Below are 23,635 nucleotides of genomic sequence, written 5' to 3'. Positions count from 1 at the left end.
AAATGATATAGCTGTACTCTGGAAAGCTCTTCTTTGCCATTTGCTAAGTTCTTTCTGTCCCTCCTCCCTCCCCTCAAAGACATTCTGGTGTCACTCAGCCAAAAACACAAAATATCAGATGTGGTTTGTGATGTTTGGCAGTAACCCAGACATAACATGCTATGAGATTGAGGCTCATGTATTTGTTTACTTGCTTTTTTTCCTCTCTGGGGGAGGTGAGGGAGTTCTCATCCTTTAAAATGCGCATTTACTATTATCTTTTTGAATCTCCAGTGATTTTTTTTTTCCATAATAGCTAGTGATGCCTGTTCAATGGATGGAGCAGCATATTCATGGCCTAGAGCAGGGGTCCCCAAACTACGGCCTGCGGGCCACATGTGGTCCCCTGAGGCCATTTATCTGGCCCCGCCGCACTTCTGGAAGGGGCACCTCTTTCATTGGTGGTCAGTGAGAGGAGCACATTGACCATCTCATTAGCCAAAAGCAGGTCCATTGTTCCCATTGAAATACTGGTCAGTATGTTGATTTAAATTTACTTGTTTTTTTTTTTAAATATTGTATTTGTTCCTTTTTTTTTTTTTTTTACTTTAAAATAAGATGTGTGCAGTATGCATAGGGATTTGTTCATAGTTTTTTTTATAGTCCGGCCCTCTAACAGTCTGAGGGACAGTGAACTGGCCCCCTGTGTAAAAAGTTTGGGGACCCCTGGCCTAGAGGATATCAGAGATACAATTAGAGATGTAATTCTTAATAGAGATATAATAGGTAGAATTCAGTTTTATCTTTTGTACATAGACCCAAAGGGACTTCTAACCTCAATGTCCTATTTTACCTAATTGTGTTTTTTTTTTAAGATCTTAACATGGGTTTTATATGTTAAGCTATTTGGTTTAACTACGGCCTTGATTTATGTAATTTTATTTTGATTTGGTGTATTCTTCCCCTAAACTCACTACCTGTCTCCACCTTCCTTCTTTGGATTCACTTCTGAGATGAAGAGATTTCATTTGTTTGAAGACAGAAATATTATTGAAGTCAGGCAATTACATCATTCCAGACATTAGATGAATTTGTCAAATTATAAGACAAATTATATTATTGGTTGTTGTCAGTTGAGTCAGTGTATTCCATTTATTAGAGAATATGGAGAATGAGAATAAGCGTCCGTTGTTATCATTAGGAGGTTTACTTTGTCTTCTTTTTTACTCATTGGATATGCAAAGATTGGCTTTGATTAAATTTATTAAATAGTGCTCTCTGTAATAAGCCTGCATATTGGAAAATGGTTATAAATCATTTTGTTAGTAATAGGGGATAATATGTCTGTTGCTTTTTTAAAGCTCAAATAACACCCATATGAAAAGTTATGCATATTTACTATACCCTATTTATTTAAAAATCTGAGAGAAGTCATTATGGTGATTGTTTTATAAGAAAAAAAAAGGTCAGGATGTCTTCTGTGAACTAAAGTGCTGAAATTGTAAACCGAGTTTGAGTTCCCAAGGTCCAGCCACTCCTAAAATTAAAAGCAAATGTGCTTCCCCAAAGAATATTGAAAGCAGTAGTTGAGAGCTAGAATTTCATATTATTATTGGTTGTATCTTTTAAGTATATACAGGGAAAGTACTTTTTCCCTTCTGCTGAAACAATTAATTTACCATGATTCTGCAAAAAGAAGTTATAAATTACTTCTTGTTGTCAGAGTTGATTTTTCAGTTGTTTGTTTCCAAGTACAAACTTTGCTCCAGTGCATTTAAAAAAAATGTATTCATGTACACTGATAGGCATCTGGGCTGCTTACTCAGGTTTCTGGCCCGAGTCATGGCCGACCACATTCTGTGGGCAAGCAGGGGGTGGTGGGGAGAAATGATTTTATCTGCCATCTTTTCCAGCTCTGGCCCACGTGGAGCAGGACTGGGACTGTTGCTCTGATGGCGCTCCTTCCAGAGATCTGTCCCGTTGTGGACCTTCACTTACCTTCCCTGTCTTCTTTACAGCTCTGGGCTGAGTACAGGAGTCTTTGAAGGAGGGCTTTGGGTTGCAGATGCAAGATTTACTATCTTTTCATTTTGTGTCTTGTTCCACTCATTCCTGCATTCGTTGGTTGATTCCTGCATGTGCCCTGGCCGGGAATCCAGCCTGCAACTTTGTCACATCAGGATGACACTCGAACCAACTGAGCTACCCCGCCGGGGCTTTATTTTGTGTCCTTATATTCTCAGAAGAGTCTCGATCAGGTTAGAACAGCGCATAGAAGTTTTGAACTATTTTTTTCCTTAAGCTCAACAACAAACCAAATGGGGATGTAGTACTTCCATAAGCATTTCTCTTTTAATACGCGTTGTGTGGGGACCTGCAGCAGAGGGGCTGGGCTGGAGCTTGTCAAGGTCAGAGGCTTTGCTTCACTGATCTTGTATCTCAGAGCCTAGCATGCTGCCGGCTGTATACTCGGTGCTCCGTGCATGTTCACTGCATGAAACGGTGCAAGAGCTGGGACCAGGACATGTGTTGTTGGGCCTCAGAAGTGAATTAACCAAGAGAGGCTGGGAAATGGAGGAAGTTTGTCAATTTGATCTTGATGACAAATTGAACGAAGGACATAAGGGCATACCAGTTATCTCTGTTCTACAAATGACTTGAGAATTGTCAGAAAACTCTCAAAGAAAAAGAGCAACTTGGACGAGTGAGTGGTCTCACGTGGAGCTTGGGTTTAGATGGGAAGAAAGACTGTCCACGTGTCCACGTCCCAATTTTCAGATTTGTTGGTCTCAGGACCCCTTTCTACTCTTAGGCATTGTGAAGGACCCCAAAGAGCGTGTGCTTAGGTGGGGCTTATTTATTGATATTTACCATTTTGAACATTAAAATTAAGAAAAATATTAAAATATTAATTCATTTAAAAAATCACACTAAGCACATCACATTTTTTCTTTTATTGTATTAAATAAAACTTTATTTTGCCAAACTGAAAAATAACAGAAAGAGAGGCATTATTTTACATTTTTGTAAATACCTTTAATATCTAGTGTAAGAGAAAACATCTGGATTCTCAAATCTCCTTCAGTCTGTTGCAAAAATCTTGTTTTCTTAAAGTATATGAACTCTCACTCAGAGATAAGGAGTTAGATAAAGAAGATACTTTGATATCCTTTTTAGATAACTATCAATTTTCTTTTGATAACTACACCAGCACTCCACAGGCGGCAGCTTTTAAAAAGGTATTCACAGTGTGGAACCTGAAACCCTACCACTGAAGTATTCATACTTGTTACGTAAACATATGGCCGTCTACTTTGTGTTCTGAATGGATGTTCTCTTAGGCATGACTTGGAAATAACAGGCATTGCTCATTTGGAAAATATTGATATAAATGATAAGGATTTGATAGAAAAACTCTTTAAGCGTATTGGCTGTCAACTTCATGGTGATGGTTAGACGTTTTCTAAAACTTGAATTTTACTTGACAGCTCAGATTTTGTCATTAGTGACATATATTTTTTGTTGCTTTCCTTGAAGTGGCAGTTTCTCTTGGTTCACCTTAAACAACAACAAAAAATTGTCTGCCAGATACTCAAGTGTAAAAAAAAAACACACAACAAAAACCCTCCTGCGGCTTCTCTGTCAGATGTCCTTTCAGGTAAAAAAACCAGGTTCCACAATTAAAGCAGCTAGTTGAGCTCGTAACTCAAACATCTGCCCACGTACTCTGCCATGAGACAGGCGCTCTACTGAGAGACAGAGCCCTGGTTCTCTGTGCACATGCCACTGTTGATCGCAGAGTTGGGAAAGGACCTTGAGAGGTAAGGGTCTAGAAGGAATAAAATGAATAATTTGACTATTCCTTCAAGAGATTTCTCCAGCTTTTAAGTGACTTGGGCGCTTTATTTTTACTGGAGGTGCCTAGCAGTGAAGAATAAGTCATTCTTGGCACACTTGGGAGCTTTGCTCTGATGTGCACTAAGCGACTGTCTTACCCACCTCTAGCCTAAGTGTCAACAACAGTGGAAAAGACAGTGTTTTTCAGTATAACAATTTTAGATTTCCCAGCCCTCTTTAATTGCACTCAGTGTGCCTAGAGCCCATGTTCTATAGTACAAGAACTGTTGGTCGAGGTAATGAGAATTTTGCAATTTGTAAAAAAAAAAAAAAAAAAATCCCACTAGAAATAGTCTATTAAAAGTGAGTTTAGAATACTAGGTTAATGGACTTTGGTTCATTAAAGATTAGAAATAAGTTTTAGCAATTGGACAATAATTTTTTTTTTTCACAATGAAACCAGCAAGATTTCCAAGGGAAGTAATGGACACTTCTGTGAGATCAGAGCTGACTACTAGCTAGGCAATGCTTTTCTTCCAGACCGTATAGAGGCAGAGTGTACCTTGAATCAGATGTCTGTATTGTGTGTATTATCCCTCATATGCAAAATATAAGAAATAAAAACTAAGTATATAGTACTATAATTATAATAATAAAATGTGCTGAGTATTGCTAAGTGCTTTTTAAGGGAGTTTTATCATTTGAGCCTCACAGCAACACTAGTAATAGTTGTTCCCACTACAGAGCTGTGGAAACAGTCTCAGAAAAGTTCAAGGGCGGAAGAGGTCAGATACATGGTGACAGAATAAGATCTGACTTTAGGTAGAGAACATACAGCATGATATATGGGTCACCTGTCTTAGAACTGTACAGTTGAAACCTAATAGTATATAATTTTGTTAACCAATGTCACCCTACATTTATTAAAATAATAATAATAAAAAGAAAACAAATGTGCTTAAATTTGGAGAGATAGAAAGGAAAAAAACCACATCCAGACCGGAGAGGGGCATTATTTGGACTCCCAGCTGCTATTCCGGAGGTCCAGAGCCGGGTTTTACCACGAGCAGGACTCTTCACTCAGATGTGCCTGTATACCTCTGCTTTCACTAATCTTCTTTTCACACCCTTATTGGGTGTTGAAATGTCTTTGAAAAGTACTACTATGGATTGTGTGAGCTAAGGGACACATGATGGTTGCCTGCAGAGGTCCAGGCCACAGGCCTGTGGGTCAGTTAGCGCGGCACCCCATGCCAGCTGCCAGTGTGGGGGTCTGTGGCGGTGGTTCGGGAGGAGGGAGGACAGTGAGATGACGGGAACCCGAGGCAGGTGCAGAGCATGGGTTTGTGTCTGGCCTCCCTGGCGCCATGGTGCTGTACAGGTTGGAAGTTGTCACTTCACTTTATGAAGGCAGTGGACCCATTTTGGGATGTTCGGATGATAAATCTTACTCTCCTAAGAAATAACAATGAGGTTGGAGTGGATGGAGTGTGAAGATTGTATTAAAAGGGCAAAACATTTTATCCCTTCCTCTCTTTTGATCTTCAGCATATGTGTGGGTTTTTTTTAAACAATCTATGATTATTTTTGATTTCCTGTTGGTATGTTTTTAAATTTATTAAACAAATCCTTAGAAGACTTAAAGGGCTCTCTCTGTAAGTTTTCAAGATGTGGACAAACAGAAATAGTGCTGGCCAATTCAGCTCACACTGCATACTTTGTAAATGGCTCAGGGCACTGAGTTTGGTCTCTCAGTTTTGGTAACAGATTTCATAGACAGAATGTATTTTCTAATGCATTTATTGCCTTTTTTTAATGCCTTTTTTAAAGCCCTGATCATTTTAACCCTATATTGTTTCCATGAGATGTTGAGGCAGCTGCTCTGGAAATAGTGTTGAGAAATAGTTCTGTACTTGGCATTTGGCGGAATCAATTTTTCATCCCATCATCTGCACCTCGCACGTTGTCCTCATTACGGTGAAAAACTGCCCAAGAACCTCATTAGTGCTGAGGACTGTGGGTGACTATAAAGGATTTCAGAGGCCCTGAGGTAGAGTTGCTCGTCCAAGAATTAATAACTCTAGGGCTCATCTCTTTATAATGCCCGTGAAAGTAGCCAGTATCCTGAATTTGAGCTTGTGAGTGAAAAATAGGAAAAGAATAATTGGCCAATTATATGGGCCAGGATGAATTAAATTCCTTAAAGTGACCCAAATACAGAATATGGTCAATATTTCCCGATGCTTCCAGGATTTAAGTAATCTGTGACAACAGTGACCGGTTTTAGTCGTGTAATATGTAGATAGGAGGAAAGAGTATGAGGAATTCAGAGAAGTGAAAGACAAATCCTGTTAGGCAAATACCCTTTATAAAATACCCATAATATATACTAACCCATATTATATACTAACAGATGTAATATCATGTTAACATGTATGCAACCATTATACAGAGACTGCTGGGTTATCCGTGGTGTTGACATTCTGAGAAAAAAATGGGACAATAAAGTTAGGAAAATGAAACGTAACCTAGTGGGCAGATAATGCATATGCGTTCATCGAGAGTTGACTAGGGACACAATCTTTTTTAGTTTCCAGACATACATTCACTCCAATCAGGGAGTGAAAACCAACTGGAGAGGCCCTGAGGAAATGGAAAGCATGTACCTTCAACCCGCGTCTCTGCATCTTCCCAAACTCTAAATGTTGGACTCTCCCTAGGGTCAGTTCTTGAAACTCTTCTTTCTTGAACCTCTGCTCATTCCATTGAGTACTCCATCCATCTCCTGGTGTTAAGTAACACATACTCCAATGATTAAAAGGTTGTCTCCAGCCCCTACATCTCTCTAAAATTCCACATTCCTGTAACTGAATTCTCACTGGTTACTTTTCATTAGCGTCTTCACAGCTCTGTTCCATGAACATTCCCAGACCTGAGCTCCTGATGTCTCCCCCGCTCCCCAGCCATCTCCTCCTCACTGGCTGGGATGGCACAGGTCAGAAAACTTGGGGTCACCTTTGACTGCTCACTGTCACATCCTGTGTACAATCTCTCCGTGACTCTTGGCTCTGTCTTTAAATAAAATATCCAGAAAAGGATCATTTCTCACGACTTTCTCTCTTACTGTCTTGGTCTAAGGCACCACCATCCTTCCCTTGGATGATTGAAGGCTTCTTCGTCTTGATTCCAACGTCCTTTCCAACAAGCCTTCTTTCTTGTGTACCTGCTGCACCCTCACGGCCTCTGGGTTTTCCGGGAACTTGCTGGGCGGGCACACACCTACCTCGGGGCTCCTGCCCCGGCTTTGCTCTCGCAGAGAGCGCTCTTTCCTCCAGACATCTATTGAGATCCTTTCCTCCTGTGCTTCAGGTATTCGTTTCAAGCTCACATTCTCAGTGAGAATTTTTCTTCCTTCACTAACTTGTGACTGTACCTCCCTCTCCTCCGGTTCGATCTCCATTTCCTCACTACAACTTTTCATATTCCTCCCCCGTAACGTTTCCCAGCCTCTTTGAAATCTTCTTATCGCCCCAGAAGCTAAATGCTGGGTCAGCCTTGAACTCAGGTCTTGAAATTCCTAACTCTTTCTCTTTGATACTGTTCCACTGAGGGGCTCAACTATCTTCTTCCTTTCGATAATCCATGCACACGATACATGCACATGTGTGTGTGGTAGAACTTACCCATCTGGACTTCTGATTGTGCCTTGTCTATCTTTCTCCCACTAGGGGGAAATTCACATGGGCAGCTGGATTTATCTGCTTTCTTCACTGATGTGCCTCAAGAGATTGAGATTGCTCGGGACATAGCGGCACGAGCTACATTCTTGCTGGCTGATTTGATGGCATGTGTGAATGTGTGAGATGTCGCCCCTGCTTCTGTCCTGATCCCACCTAGTCCCGCAGCCAGAGCGATCCTGTCAGCTCAGGTCAGGGCGTTTTTCTCCTGTACCCATGGCTTTCCATTCTTCTCCTGGTAAATGGCAGGTCCGTTACAGTGACCTGGAAGGCCCACGGTGACCTCTCTTGTCAGTTACCTTCCTCCTGGCTGTCCCTCCTACGCTCAGAGCACATGGCAGGCTCCTGCCTCGGGGTTTCTGGACAGGTGTGCTCTCGGCCTGGATGGTGCCCTCACCTTTCCTCTGTGTCACCTCGCCAAGCCCCTGCCCCAACCTGCCTTCTTCTCCTTCTTCTTTTTCGTTTTTCCTTCCTCTCTCTCCTCACTCAACGTAACGTTACTCCTTTATTTTGTTTGCTGTACATCTCCCCTCCTGAAACATACAGGAGGGGAGAAGGTGTCCTGCGTCCACTGGTGCTGTGTCCCCAGTGCCCGCAGCCTGGCCGGCTCGGGGCGGATGCTCACAAGCTTGTGTTCTGGCAGTGAAGGCGTCGCCGTTGATCACACTGTGGACACATGCTGCCACGGTCCAGGGGCTTGCTTAGTGACATACACTGAAGGGGAAGAGGCATTGGTCATTTTTCCAGCCCCACTGTGGATCCTCCTCTGAGATTAGGAAGGCTGGTTGATTGGCAAGGACTAATGTCCTGGATAAAAGGACAGGGGCTGTGTTACCGGCGTCTCCAGAAATCTTCGGTGTCTGCAGCACAGCCAGGTCCCCGGTGCTTGACTTCATAGCCATTTGGCCAAGAACACACGCAGTCTGTATAGTGACACGGGGACACTGGTCCTGTCTCCTTGTTGCCTTAGACACCGAAGAAACGACTCCTTTCAATGCTGAGAAGTTGAAGCCCTGTCACTCCTTTTTTCCAAATTGACCTTCTTTGCTTGTCATTGAATATCAGTAATATTAGTGAACTTGATTAATCAAATGCAGAAAGTGCATATGGCTTCTTTGTTCGTCCTGACTAGGAGGTAGTTGAAAGAGTGCACACTCTTGGTTTGGAAGAGGCTTGATTCAGACACGTCGCAGCTAATCCTGGGAACCGCAGTTTCCTTGTCTGTACAGCGGAAATGTTAGGGCCTGAAATCATAACGAACTGAGAAGGGGAGAAAAGAAAGAAAAAAAAGGTACTTGGTATAATTTGTTAGTTCCCGTCTCTTTTCTCCAAGGTGTAGGTATGCACAGGACTATTAACATTAAAAAACACATTCTATTTCCAAAGTATTTTAGACCTCTAGTCTTCTTTTTTCTCAGTTTCCTTAAGTCTTTGCAGAGGTAGGTCAGCTGTTCTCATCTTAAGAAAAAGGCACAGAGAATTTCATTAGTGTGTGGTCACAAACCTAGACTAATATGCAGGTTTTTCTGATGTGCGTCACCACACCTGACATTTAAACCACACTACCCATTCTGTGATTAAGCAATGGTATTTACCTGCCATTTTACACCATTTTATTGTTGGTGAGATAATGGAATAATAATTCTAGCTGCTTAAGGAAGGTAATTTATTAATCCACTGTAATGCTGGCGGCCGAGGCCAGGCAGGTGCACATTGAATTTGGGCAGATGGTCAAGGAACTGCAGAGCGTTGGGTGGTTCCCTTTTATTGGAGGCTCACAGGGATGGGCAAGCAAATAAACAAAGGAAAACAGCTTTTTGCAGTGGAGGACAAGGGATCAGGAAAACCACTCTTCATGGTGGCGACTGAGGGAATTGGAGCTGCACCTCATGGTGGTGGCAGGCGAGTGATCTGGGAAAATCGCTGCTGAGGGAAAGCACCCCTAGCTTCTCATAGAGACAGACGTGGCTTTCTGCCACGAGCTCACGCACGAATCCTGCCAAGTGCTTGCAGCCGGGAAATCAGTGAGCGAGCCTAGCACAGCTGCTTTCCCTACATCCAGAAACTACTTTGTTGAAAGGCTTTATTGCTTACCAAACAAATTAAAATACTAGGTTTTTCAGTGTTTTTCACTTTGAAGCCTTACCTCTGATTTACATGGGGAACTTCTGTCTCAGTTTTCACAGATGATAGTAAAATATTGACTGTCATGAAGTGGTGTATTTATATGAGAAAATTTATCTATTTTGAATATATATATATATATATATTTGTAGTTTTTAACCACTTAACGCACTTCTCATAATTGAAGTCAAATTGGCTTAGTCAAACAAAGGTAAAACTATCTGTCTTTCAAACGACTTTGTTTTGTACCAAACAAATTCTGGTAACTTCTTCAGTGAGAGCTTTATACTGTAATTCATAATTGAAACATTTCTCTGAAAAATGTTTTAATTACTCACCAAAAACTTCAAAGTCAGCAAATACCCAGAGAGGATGGGCTTCTGCTTGGTGTTGTAGTGTTCTCTAGTACGTGACTCTTTGTTCTGTAGTCAGAATGCTTACTCTTTATATCATAAATATAATGTGTATTCCACTTCATTCTATGGTGGATTTGAAACAGTTTACAAACACATATACACAATGAAAGGATAAAGTAGTTAAGTGAATCTCTCGGAAGTAAAAATAAGTGTAGCTAAAATAAAATAGTCCCGGAATGTATAAGATAACTATACAGAAATGTATGACTTAAGAAGCCCTTCAGGAGCATTGGTGGTGTAGTGGTGAGCATAGCTGCCTTCCAAGAAGCCCTCCAAGTTTATACGTGGCTCTCTAAAGACCAGATGAATCAGAGAAATCAGATCAGGTATGTAAATTACCTTGTCTGATGATGAAACAAACACATCCATGCTTAAGACACTTAACAGAAGAAATGTGTACGGCTTCTCTAAACTCAGGGACCTATGAAGAATTGTTCCACAGATGCTCAAAAAAGATATTTTTTCAAGTGATGATTCTTCCAGTGGTATCCTCGCTAGTACAATGACAGATTTTCAACATCTCTTTATTGTGATGTCTTTTAGTGTGGGTCTATGGCAAATTGTAAGAGCGCAGTTCTAGCAAATAATTTATTTATGGATCAAAAGAGACTCCCCACGGTAAAGCGCTTATGTTTGGCTTGATTTCATGTTGTGGGTTAATATTTTATAACCACACAAAGAACATTCCTGTTGAGGTTTTTCACATTAGCATATTCATAGCACATCACAGGGAAAACCAGACTATAGGGGTTTTCAGTAAAATTTGAGCCTGATCCACGAGGAGACTTGTATTTTTAGAGGCAAAATTGGTTAATTTGGGAATTGGTTAAAACCTGTGACCCAAATCTAGCAATCTGTTTCTTAGATGTGACCGTTTCTTAGAAACTTAATTTGGAGTTCCTAAATGTTACTTGAATTGATTATATTGCTTTATTGTGGCATTTTCCCACACTAGTAGCTGCATGGCAGTCCTTTAATTGCTACCAAAAGTTGACTCATAGTCTGTTTTCTTTTTTAAGATGGTAAATTCTTCACTAAAAAGATGAGAATACTAATTCACGTGTATGACCAAGTGGGCAGAAACACCAGTGTTGCAAGCCAGCTTAATATTTTATGACTTTGCGTAATAAACGAGGGAAAGTTATGTATTCATTGAGGTTGTAATTAGTTACGAGTTAGTAACGAATCCTTCATGTTTCAGGTCCAGCGCATGGCAGATTTAGAGTACCACGTGACTCCTGATTTGCTAGCAAATGAAGGAAGCGAGAGTAGACATCCTCTTTATAGGACAAGATAGTTTGCGATGAGAGGGACAAGATTTGGGTCAAACTAAACATAGATGGCGGTAGTTCATAGAGGTGTATGTTACTGTATTTTCTTCTCTGCACTTGTGTGTGTGTGTGTATGTCAATGTATTTACACTCAGATGAAGAATTTTTGTTGCTCAGCAACCAAGATAAAATTCATTCAGAGAATCCATTATTGTTTAAAAAAAAGTAATTGGCCATTGTTGCTGTAGATACTGGAATGGGGAACGGTGCAGTGTTGCTGTCGAGCGTGTTAACATTAGGCAGAGGGCACTCTCTGGGAGAGAGGGTTAGTTATACGTGGTGAAAACTGAACAGCCTCATTGCACACTGACTTCTTAGCTTGTCTCTGCCTGTTGCCTTCAATACCATTTGGAAAAACATGTTCTCAGTCAGTGCATTATATTAGTTAATCATAGGTGAAACTATAATTTAAATTTCATTTTCATGCACTTAATTTATCCTTAATTCAATTTTTCTCAAATCCCAAGTAAAGAATTTCACATGTAATTCATTTTCTGAAGGATCTCTGTGTCATAATATTGAGCGTGGTTGTGCACCACGTAAGTACTGAAATAAACAGAAATTTGGAAGTTGGAATGATTTTGTTCCAATCCTGGGTTTACCCTTCACACTGTGTGACCTTGCAGCATAAGCTGAACTTCTCTGAGCTCCAGTGCCTTCATTTATTACAGGGAGAGAATTCTAGCTACCTATTAAGTGTTGTGACAAAGATGTTCAGTGCAGGTAGCATTGCCATTTTTCTTAAAGGTTATTTGGTTTACTTTTATTGATGCTACATTCAGTTACTTACTCCATGTGTGGTCCAGAAGGCAATGATTAAAAATAAATGTAAACAGTTACTAGGCATGTAAGTAGCTACTGTTCATGCAGGGATTGTGATGACATTTCTAAGGTAACCGTGTTGATGGGAAACAAAACCACTTACAAATTCTGTTTCCTGATTTGGGGGAAATTACTGAGAAAGCACAATAACAAAATTCCTCAGGTAGAAAAACATTTCTAAGTGACAGTAACTACTAGTAAGCCAAAAGACACGACTAAGAAAAGCCAGGTTATTAACTAAGACTGGGAAGTAGATGCTGTTTTCAATATACTGATTTTGCATATGATTTAAGTAAATTGTAGGATTCTACTTTAAATTTTAATATAATGCAAAGCCAGATAAGTATCCTACAATTTATAGACTGTGTCCTGATAAGAGTATCAAACTCTGAAGTCATTTAAAATATAGGCAGCTTACCCAGAGGAAAAAATGAAAATAAAAACTTCATTGAAAGATAAGGTTAGTGCTATGCCAGAAAGGAGACCTCACAACCTATTTAGGCTCTAAAAAAATACCTTTATTTCCATTCGATATCATAGTTGAAACATTTAGTACACACAGACTTTTCAATATTCCAACTGTTGTCTGATCGTTGGACACATTTGAATTTACGCAAAATATTAGTCCCTTTTTCCTTCATCATTTTCATTTGCATAAATACTAATGGTGTCTTTGATCAGACCAGATAGTGGGGATACCACATTGAGAACTGCGTAAAGGACACGTCTTTTCAGACCTGCCTTGGCATGACACGTCTGAGAGCATCCCAGACGTGATGCCCAGGAGGGAGTTCAACCTACCTGGGATTTCCAGTCCTCTTCCAAGTTGGAAGAGGGACAGAGAAACAGAAGAGATGTTCACCTGTTTCCGGACCCTTTACCCAGACATGGAAGTTTCCCCTGCTAGAGTCTGGTTTCTGCACATTGTCACTTAAGCACTCACCCAGGGCTGTGAGGTCGGCGGGGGGAGTCCTGGGCCCTGTTATTACTTGTTCTCCTGGGGTAATAACACGTGTTTGCCTTTGTGTTGACTCCCATCCCAGCCCAGGTGTCCGGCTTTGTATTGAGTAGTGGGGACTCAGATTCACGTTTCCGGCTCCATGCCCTCAGGAGACAGTCCGGTAGGAAGACAAACATCACACAAAGCATGTGTTGGAAAGTGTAGGAGATGGCTGTGACTAGACCACAACCTTACCAGCTGGCTCCAGTAACCAGTTTCCCACAACAGAGATTCCTTTTCCCTGCTCAGGTACTTGCTTGGTACAACCCAAAGGATTTTAATGATTGAATCGGAAATCATTCTCTTGGTCTATATTCTGAAAAAAAAAAATCTGTAAAAAAATACCAACTTTCATCATCTCCCTGACTTTAGAACACTGGCTGTGAGATATCACTGTGTACTAAGCAGGGTCTGAGTAAATGATTGCCGCCGTGGCCTCGCCCCAGAGATGAAGGGGTGCACCTGCTCTGAGGCTGCTTCCTGCCCCCCGGGGGTCCCTTTCCTGAGAACTACCTGTGCCCTCTGTGCATGTGTACCTCTGATGACGTGTTTGTATATTTTGGCCAGGGGACAGATTTATCCATCCGTCTTCAATGTTACTTCCATCTCTGAGAATAGTTATTAAACACTAACAGCATGGTTATTAAATAATTTTTAAACAATGATAGCAGTAACCCTAATGCAATATGATCTATTTATTTAGAACTGCTGGCCACTTATTATCATTTTATAGGTGAGAGAACTTGGGCTTTGGGAGGCTATGTTTGCTCCTTGGGCTCACACAGTCAACGAAAGGCATATAGAGCTGATGTTGGGCCCAGGCCTTGCTCTGAATCTCCTCCCCTCCACTTAGCAAGGTCTGGCAGAGGTTTTTGGTAAAGACATCAGTTTGGGAAATTGCAATAAGATAATTAGTATTTTCACTGTGTGTTATCTATTATTGGTCTAATTTTTTATGTGTCTATAGCATAGATGGTGTTAAAGCGATCACAAGTCTTTTTTTGATGAGTCTTAAAAATAGTTTGAATTTAAAAAGCAGGATTTTGATCAAGTGAATCTGGAAAAATATTTTTTTTAAGATATCACTGACCCACACAAAATATAAGCATGTGTGAAAACATTTTTTTCCAATGTATTTTTTCAAGAGCATTTTTGTTTGTTTCTATTTTGTAGATATTAATGTAAGCAACATGTAAACCTTAAAAAAAATGTTCAGTTTTCATAGGGGCTATCATTTGATTAGTTCTCAAAACTTCATGTACCCGAGAATCCCTTGTGTTGATGCTTATTTAAAATGCAGATAAGAAAGGGATGACGTCACAGTGATGGCGCGGTAGGAAGCGATACCGAAAATCTCCCCATAAACTCAACAAGTTCTTCAACCAGAAACAGAAAAACCTATCCTTGGAGTCTTCAGATGCTTCACAACACACCCGAAGAAAACCACCCTCAGATGCCATTAAAGAAGAGAAAATCGAATATCATGGATACAAAAGAAAGAGAGGTAACACAGAGAGATGAGGAAAAATCTATGGAGAAAAAATTTAAGATATTGGAAACCTTGGAGTTAAACGACAGAGAATTTAAAATAGAAATTCTAAAAATACTCAGAGATATACAAGAAAACACAGAAAGACAATTTAGGGAGCTCAGAAAACAACTCGATGAACACAAAGAGTATATCTCTAAGGAAATTGAAACTATAAAAACAAATCAAACAGAGATGAAAAACTCAATTCATGAGCTGAAAAATGAGGTAACAAGCTTAGCTAATAGAACAGGCCAAAAAGAGGAGAAGATCAGCGAAATAGAAGACAAGCAACTTGAGGCTCAACAAAGAGAAGAAGAAAGAGATTCAAAAATTAAAAAAAATGAAATAGCCCTACAGGAATTATCTGACTCCATCAAAAAGAATAACATAAGAATAATAGGTATATCAGAGGGAGAAGAGAGAGAAAATGGAATGGAGAACATACTCAAACAAATAATAGATGAGAACTTCCCAAGCCTCTGGAAAGAACTAAAACCTCAAATTCTAGAAGCAAACAGAACTCCAAGTTTTCTTAACCCCAACAAACCTACTTCAAGGCACATCATAATAAAATTGGCACAAACCAACTGCAAAGAAAAAATTCTCAAGGCAGCCAGGGAAAAGAAGAATACAACATATAAAGGAAGGCCCATTAGATTATCATCAGATTTCTCAACAGAAACTCTACAAGCTAGAAGAGAGTGGACCCCAATATTTAAAGTCTTGAAAGAGAGGAACTTTCAGCCACGAATACTATACCCATCAAAGCTAACCTTCAAATATGAAGGAGAAATAAAAACATTCACAGATACAGAAAAGATGAGAGAATTTATCACCAGAAAACCCCCACTCCAGGAAATACTAAAGGGGGTTCTCCAATCAGATACAAAGAACAAAAAAACAACAACAACAAAGCCACAAGTAAAAGCTCCAAGAAGAACATAACAAAACCAACTTTAAACTGTGACAACAATAAGAAAGGGGGGGAGAGGATGAAGATTAACAGTAGCAAAGGGTGATGGAGGGCAAAAGTACTCACAAAATAGTGCACTACAATGAACAGGGTAGGAACCCTTTTCATTACTTAATGGTAACCACCATTGAAAAAACCACCACAGAAGCACATGATTTAAAAAAGATAGCAACAGAGGAAAGATGTATGGAACACAACCAAATAAAAACAAAAGATAGAAAAATGAAAGAGAAGAATCAAACAAGGCACAAAACTAACAGAAAGCAATCTATAAAATGGCAATGAGGAACTCACAAGTGTCAATAATTACACTAAATGTAAACGGATTAAACTCACCAATAAAAAGGCACAGAGTAGCCGAATGGATCAAAAAAGAAAATCCAACTGTATGCTGCCTACAAGAAACTCATCTAAGTAACAAGGATAAAAACAAATTCAAAGTGAAAGGCTGGAAAACAATACTCCAAGCAAATAACATCCAAAAAAAAGCAGGTGTAGCAATACTCATATCGGATAATGCTGACTACAAGACAGGAAAAGTACTCAGAGACAAAAATGGCCATTTCATAATGGCTAAGGGGACACTGAATCAAGAAGACATAACAATTCTTAATATATATGCACCAAACCAAGGAGCACCAAAATATATAAGACAGCTACTTATTGACCTTAAAACAAAAACTGACAAAAATACAATCATACTTGGAGACCTCAATACACTGCTGACGGCTCTAGATCGGTCATCCAAACAGAGAATCAACAAAGACATAGTGGCCTTAAACAAAACACTAGAGCACCTGGATATGATAGACATCTACAGGACATTTCATCCCAAAGTGACTGAGTATATATTTTTCTCCAGTGTACATGGATCATTCTCAAGAATTAACCATATGCTGGGCCACAAAAACAACATCAGCAAATTCAGAAAAATTGAAGTTGTACCAAGCATATTTTCTGATCATAAAGCCTTGAAACTAGAATTCAACAGCAAAAAAGAGGGAAAAAATCCCACAAAAATGTGGAAACTAAACAACATACTTTTAAAGAATGAATGGGTCAAAGAAGAAATAAGTGCAGAGATCAAAAGATATATACAGACTAATGAAAATGATAATACGACATATCAGAATCTATGGGATGCAGCAAAAGCAGTGATAAGAGGGAAGTTCATATCACTTCAGGCATATATGAACAAACAAGAGAGAGCCCAAGTGAACCACTTAACTTCACACCTTAAGGAACTAGAAAATGAAGAACAAAGACAACCTAAAACCAGGCGAAGAAAGGAGATAATAAAAATCAGAGCAGAAATAAATGAAATAGAGAACAGAAAAACTATAGAAAAAATTAATAGAACAAGGAGCTGGTTCTTTGAAAAAATCAACAAAATTGACAAACCCTTGGCAAGACTTACCAAGGAAAAAAGAGAAAGAACTCATATAAACAAAATCCAAAATTAAAGAGGAGAAATCACCACGGACATCGTAGATATACAAAGAATTATTGTAGAATACTATGAAAAACTTTATGCCACTAAATTCAACAACCTAGAAGAAATGGATAAATTCCTAGAACAATACAACCTTCCTAGACTGAGTCAAGAAGGAGCAGAAAGCCTAAACAGACCTATTAGTAGAGAAGAAATAGAAAAAACCATTAAAAACCTCCCCAAAAATAAAAGTCCAGGCCCAGACGGCTATACCAGCGAATTTTATCAAACCTTCAAAGAAGAATTGGTTCCTATTCTACAGAAAGTCTTCCAAAAAATTGAAGAAGAAGCAATACTTCCAAACACATTTTATGAGGCAAACATAACCCTTATACCAAAACCAGGCAAGGATGGCACAAAAAAAGAAAACTACAGACCAATATCTCTAATGAATACAGATGCTAAAATACTAAACAAAATACTAGCAAATCGAATACAACAACATATTAAAAAAATAATACATCATGATCAAGTGGGATTCATCCCAGAATCTCAAGGATGGTTCAACATACGTAAAACGGTTAACGTAATACACCATATCAACAAAACAAAGAACAAGAACCACATGATCTTATCAATAGATGCAGAAAAGGCTTTTGATAAAATACAACACAATTTTATGTTTAAGACTCTCAACAAAATGGGTATAGAAGGAAAATATCTCAACATGATAAAGGCCATATATGATAAACCATCAGCTAACATCATACTAAATGGCACAAAACTGAAGGCTTTCCCCCTTAAATCAGGAACAAGACAGGGTTGTCCACTCTCTCCACTCTTATTTAATGTGGTACTAGACGTTCTTGCCACAGCAATCAGACAAGACAAAGAAATAAAAGGCATCCATATCGGAAAAGAAGAAGTAAATGTATCGCTTTTTGCAGATGATATGATCCTATACATCGAAAACCCCAAAGAATCCACAAAAAGACTTCTAGAAAAAATAAGCCAATACAGTAAGGTCGCAGGATACAAAATTAACATACAGAAGTCAATAGCCTTTCTATATGCCAACAATGAAACATTTGAGAATGAACTCAAAAGAATAATCCCCTTCACGATTGCAACAAAAAAAATAAAATACCTAGGAATAAACATAACAAAGAATGTAAAGGACTTATATAATGAAAACTATAAACCATTGTTAAGGGAAATCGAAAAAGACATTATGAGATGGAAGAATATACCTTGTTCTTGGTTAGGTAGAATAAATATAATCAAGATGGCCATATTACCCAAAGCTATATACAAATTTAATGCAATTCCCATCAAAATTCCAATGACATTTTTTAAAGAAATAGAGCAAAAAATAATCAGATTTATATAGAACTATAAAAAGCCCCGAATAGCCAAAGCAATCCTAAAGAAAAGGAATGAAGCTGGGGGCATTACAATACCTGACTTCAAACTATATTATAGGGCCACGACAATCAAAACAACATGGTATTGGCAGAAAAATAGACACTCAGACCAATGGAACAGAATAGAAAGCCCAGAAATAAAACCACATATATATAGTCAAATAATTTTTGATAAAGGGGCCAACAACACTCAATGGAGAAAAGAAAGCCTCTTCAACAAATGGTGCTGGGAAAACTGGAAAGCCACATGCAAAAGAATGAAGCTGGACTACAGTTTGTCCCCCTGTACTAAAATTAACTCAAAATGGATCAAAGATCTAAACATAAGACCTGAAACAATAAAGTACATAGAAGAAGACATAGGTACCAAACTCATGGACCTGGGCTTTAAAGAGCATTTTATGAATTTGACTCCACAGGCAAGAGAAGTGAAAGCAAAAATTAATGAATGGGACTACATCAGACTAAGAAGTTTTTGTTCAGCAAGAGAAATTGATAACAAGGTAAACAGACAGCCAACTAATTGGGAAATGATATTTTTAATCACCTGCTCAGATAAGGGCCTAATATCCAAAATATACAAAGAACTCATAAAACTCAATGACAAACAAACAAACAATCCAATAAAAAAATGGGAAGAGGATATGAACAGACACTTCTCCCAGGAAGAAATACAAATGGCCAACAGATATATGAAAAGATGCTCATCTTCTTTAGTTATTAGAGAAATGCAAATCAAAACTGCAATGAGATACCGCCTCACACCTGTTAGACTAGCTATTATTAACAAGACAGGTAATAGCAAATGTTGGAGAGATTGTAGAGAAAAAGGAACCCTCATCCACTGTTGGTGGGAATGTAAAGTAGTACAACCATTATGGAAGAAAGTATGGTGGTTCCTCAAAAAACTGAAAATAGAACTACCTTATGACCCAGCAATTCCTCTACTGGGTATATACCCCAAAAACTCAGAAACATTGACTTGTAAAGACACATGCAGCCCCATGTTCATTGCAGCATTGTTCACAGTGGCCAGGACATGGAAACAACCAAAAAGCCCATCAATAGATGACTGGATAAAGAAGATGTGGCACATATACACTATGGAATACTACTCAGCCATAAGAAGTGATGACATCGGATCATTTATAGCAAAATGGTGGGATCTTGACAACATTATATGGAGTGAAATAAGTAAATCAGAAAAAACCAGGAACTGCATTTTTCCATACGTAGATGGGACATAAAAGTGAGACCAAGAGACATTGATGAGAGTGTGGTGGTTACGGGGGGAGGGGGGAGAGGGAGAGGGAAGGGGAAGGGGGAGGGGCACAAAGAGAACTAGATAGAGGGTGACAGGACAATCTGACTTTGGGTGATGGGTATGCAACATAATTGAACTTTAAGATAACCTGGACATATTATCTTTGAATATATGTATCTTGATTTACTGATGTCACCCCATTAAAAATAAATACAATAAAAAAAATAATAAAATGCAGATGATTTTTCAGAAGATTCAAGGAAGGTCTTCAGAACCTGTCATTTTAACAAGTCCCTCAAGGATTGTTATGCAGATGGCCCACAGGCCTTATTGCAAGAAACCATTCTTCACTAGGCTGGTTTTTATATGAGAGATTAATGACACTTTTGCAAATGGGAATGCCCTTCTCTGAGGTGGCAGCAGTGAGGTGGCAGGAGGACCCAGGCATGGAGCCAAATGGACAGTTACCTTTTCTAATTTGATAGCTACTCAAAAAGGCTGGGTCGCTTTGGCAATCGTCCACACGCTGTTGCAAGTATCTGCGGTTACTCGTGAATTAATGACATATAAATTGAGATAAATGAGCAGGTCCCCTGTCCTAGTTACTGGGTGTGTGTGTTTGTGGCACGTTGCTCCGTGGGCTTGGTGTCCCTGCACGGCCCCTCACAGAACGCTCTTTCACAGGGCAACTTTATTTTTACATGGATTATATATTTAGAAAGAAGAAGAGAACAATAGAGTTTTGTTGGTATAAGTCAAAGTTCAAGTGTTTAAGTCTTAGGGAAAGCGTTATTTCTGAAAAATACCCAGGAAGAAAAGACTATGGGAAGAACGGTGTGGTGTTCCAGGGACAAGGTGTGGCTCTATGGGTCATTCCTAGGAGAGCATATTGAAAAGGATCTAAAATAAGGATCTTCTGCTTAGAACAGAATATATTGTTTTTAAGTTCATGAGGTGGCCCGAGGCAGTTAATGTATAGGAATTTATGTTCATATGGGAGATTGATATTTAATAGTAGTATAGGGTAGATTACGGATTTGATCGACCTATTGGAGTAAAAGAAGCCTCTTAGCTTTCTTACTGTGGGATCACTACTAGTATAGAGTCCCAAAGTATTTCTCCTTTCTCAAGTAATCTGAGAAGTAAAATCATGGGAGGCATACTAATATCTACTTCTGACAAAGCTGATTCATAATTAAAAATAACTTTAAAAAATTGAGGATCACCGTGGTGCTCAATATCATTTCAGAGTTGTGAATTAACATAATGTGCAGATGTCTTTGAATTCCTGTGTATGCTCCTGTACCTGAAAAGCACTTACATTTACAAAGCAGGATAGCTTCACCTGCAGCACTCAAGGTACAGTCAGCACCTATGGCCACAACAGTCTATGAGTAAGCAGCGTAAGGGAGCCCTTCAAAAAATTAGAGTTCAGCTTAATTGAAACGTGCCTAGGCCATCTGGAGCACTTCTGCCTAACACAAAGACGTTTGGCATTTTAAATAAAGGAGTTTGAATTAAACTAGAAATCTTTTGTGTCTTCCAAAGACATTGATTTATTGAGACTATGTGTGGCTTTCCCTCATATCGGGAAGATTAATGATTTCCTAAATGTCCATCCAGTCCTTCGTTTTATAAGATGAATACACACAGTTAAGCAAAATGAAATCTTTGAGATTCTATGAGCAGGGGTGACAGGAAATAGTGCGGATTATGTTTCAGTAATTCATTAGATGTTAGAAAAATGTAAGTTTTCCTAAAGTTAAAAGGTGATCTTGGCAGTATTGAAGGTTGTTGAACGAATGAATGACCAAATACATGATTATCTTAATACTACATATGAGTCATTTTATGAAACACATTACCGAGACCTGTAAGATAATTCTAGCCTTTGATCCATAGACTTCTAAAATCTCAACATGGTGACTGGTGTTGATAGACTTTAACCATCAAGCAGATCTTGTCTTCCCAATGTGAAGTAGTTTATACAAAGGTATTTTTCATAGTAAAATTTTTACTAAGCTCAGATAATTCTAAATCTTATAATTTTAACTGATTGAAAAGTAGTTTTAAGTGCTGTTGTTTTATAATAGCTCTTGATAGTTTCTGAATTCTATTTCAAAATTTTACCAAGGGTTTATAACTAAAATGATAAGTGTATTATGTACAGTCAAAATAAAAACCATGTCACCAGAGAGATATTTTTGTTATTTCTTGTGCACGCCTCATATACATCTCCATCGTCAGGTAATTAGATGGTTTTCTATACACAGGGTTGGTCAAAAGGATTATACCCACAAAAAACAATTTCAGGATCACAAGCAAAACCCTGAAAACCAACCTGAAGATGAATGGATTGAATCAGTTAGCTCTTTATTAGCTGAATAAAAGCTCCCTTTGATTGACTAACACATATATTTGGAATAAAAAACCCCACATATTTTTAAAATGCCATGATATATATTCAAAAGACTATTGTGTAGTGTCTATAATAATTAATAGGTAATTAATTTGTCTTACAAAGAGAACCCATTTAGTTCCCCAATAATTATACTTGTAATGAGATTTCATAGGTAGTTGGTTTATCATTCCAAAACAAAGTGAAGGGACAGTGTCTGAGTTACTTTATGTTTACACAAGAAGCACACTGATTTGGTAGAATAGTTGAAATACAATGAAAAAATAAATAATTAAATACACTTTTAGATTTCATTGGTTTTTACCTAGAGTCAATGCATTCAAAGAGTAGGCTTCTAATAAAAATAGGTAATTTATTAAAGAGTTACATTATGTCATTTTACAGCATACTTTGAGATTTAATGTAAATATAGTATATATCTCAATGAATAAAAACGAACTAAAATTGTATTTTTAATATTGAGAGCATGAGGTGTGTTACAGATATTTAGAAGAGTGTTTTTGTTTGGCATCCACTACTTTTAATTTAATATGCAAAACATGTCTTAGTTCTTTTCTACTAAAAACTTAGCATTTTGTATTTTTATAATTTAAGGGTCCTATTATGTTTTAGGTTGTTAAGTTTTGTCTGTACCCATTAGATTATTATTCCTGAATGATGGTCATAGTCTTGTTTTCTTGGTTTTCTGCTTCTTGCATCAGGCAATACATTTTAATCTGTATTATAAATAATCTCTTTACATTTGCAAAATATTTTTTTCCTAGGAAGTTTATGTAGGCTGTTACTATCAGTAACGTGGGCAGTATCCAAGATTTGTTAATCAGATTGTTCTCTCTCTCTCTCCTTCTCTCTCTCTCTCCTTCTTTCTCTCTTTCTCTCTCTCATACACACATATGCATATCTCCATTAATTTTTAAAATGTGACTTCTTTGTTAATAGCTTATATATGAAACCAAATAGTCATATGCGGCTTTGTGTTTTGTTTGAGCTTTGGCTCCTGAATTGGAAAAATTACTTTTTAAAAGATTTCTCCTATTATCTTATTTAGATTTCTAAAATAGAGTTATTTGTTTAAAATTAATAGCTAGCACTTAAAAGTGTTGTAGAAATCACCACATACATATAACTTTATGCTTTATGGCAAGAACGACTGGCTGAAGAGAGATACACAATATTATATTACTCTGCAGTTAGAATAGTAAAATGATATCTAAAAGGCCACTGTGCTAAGCTTTGCTCATTCATTTTTGCTGGTGTTTTTACTTCTCAGTTTTAGAAAACAGGGTTTTTAAATAGAGGAATGGTCAATCTATGCACAGCAATTTTGGTTAAATGTTATAAAGTGG

General features: G+C 38.4%; 1 protein-coding gene across 1 annotated transcript in view; it reads left to right on the top strand.

The window, feature by feature from the left end:
* Nucleotides 1–23,635, top strand: part of FAT4 (FAT atypical cadherin 4) — a 170,229-nt gene that overhangs the window by 6,362 nt on the left and 140,232 nt on the right. The gene's annotated exons all lie outside the window — the stretch shown is intronic.

This window comes from Saccopteryx bilineata, chromosome 1 (assembly GCF_036850765.1).
Source record: "Saccopteryx bilineata isolate mSacBil1 chromosome 1, mSacBil1_pri_phased_curated, whole genome shotgun sequence".
Lineage (NCBI taxonomy): Eukaryota > Metazoa > Chordata > Mammalia > Chiroptera > Emballonuridae > Saccopteryx > Saccopteryx bilineata.
The sequence above is the reverse complement of the archived record's forward strand: the minus strand, read 5'-3'. Positions and strand labels throughout refer to the sequence as shown.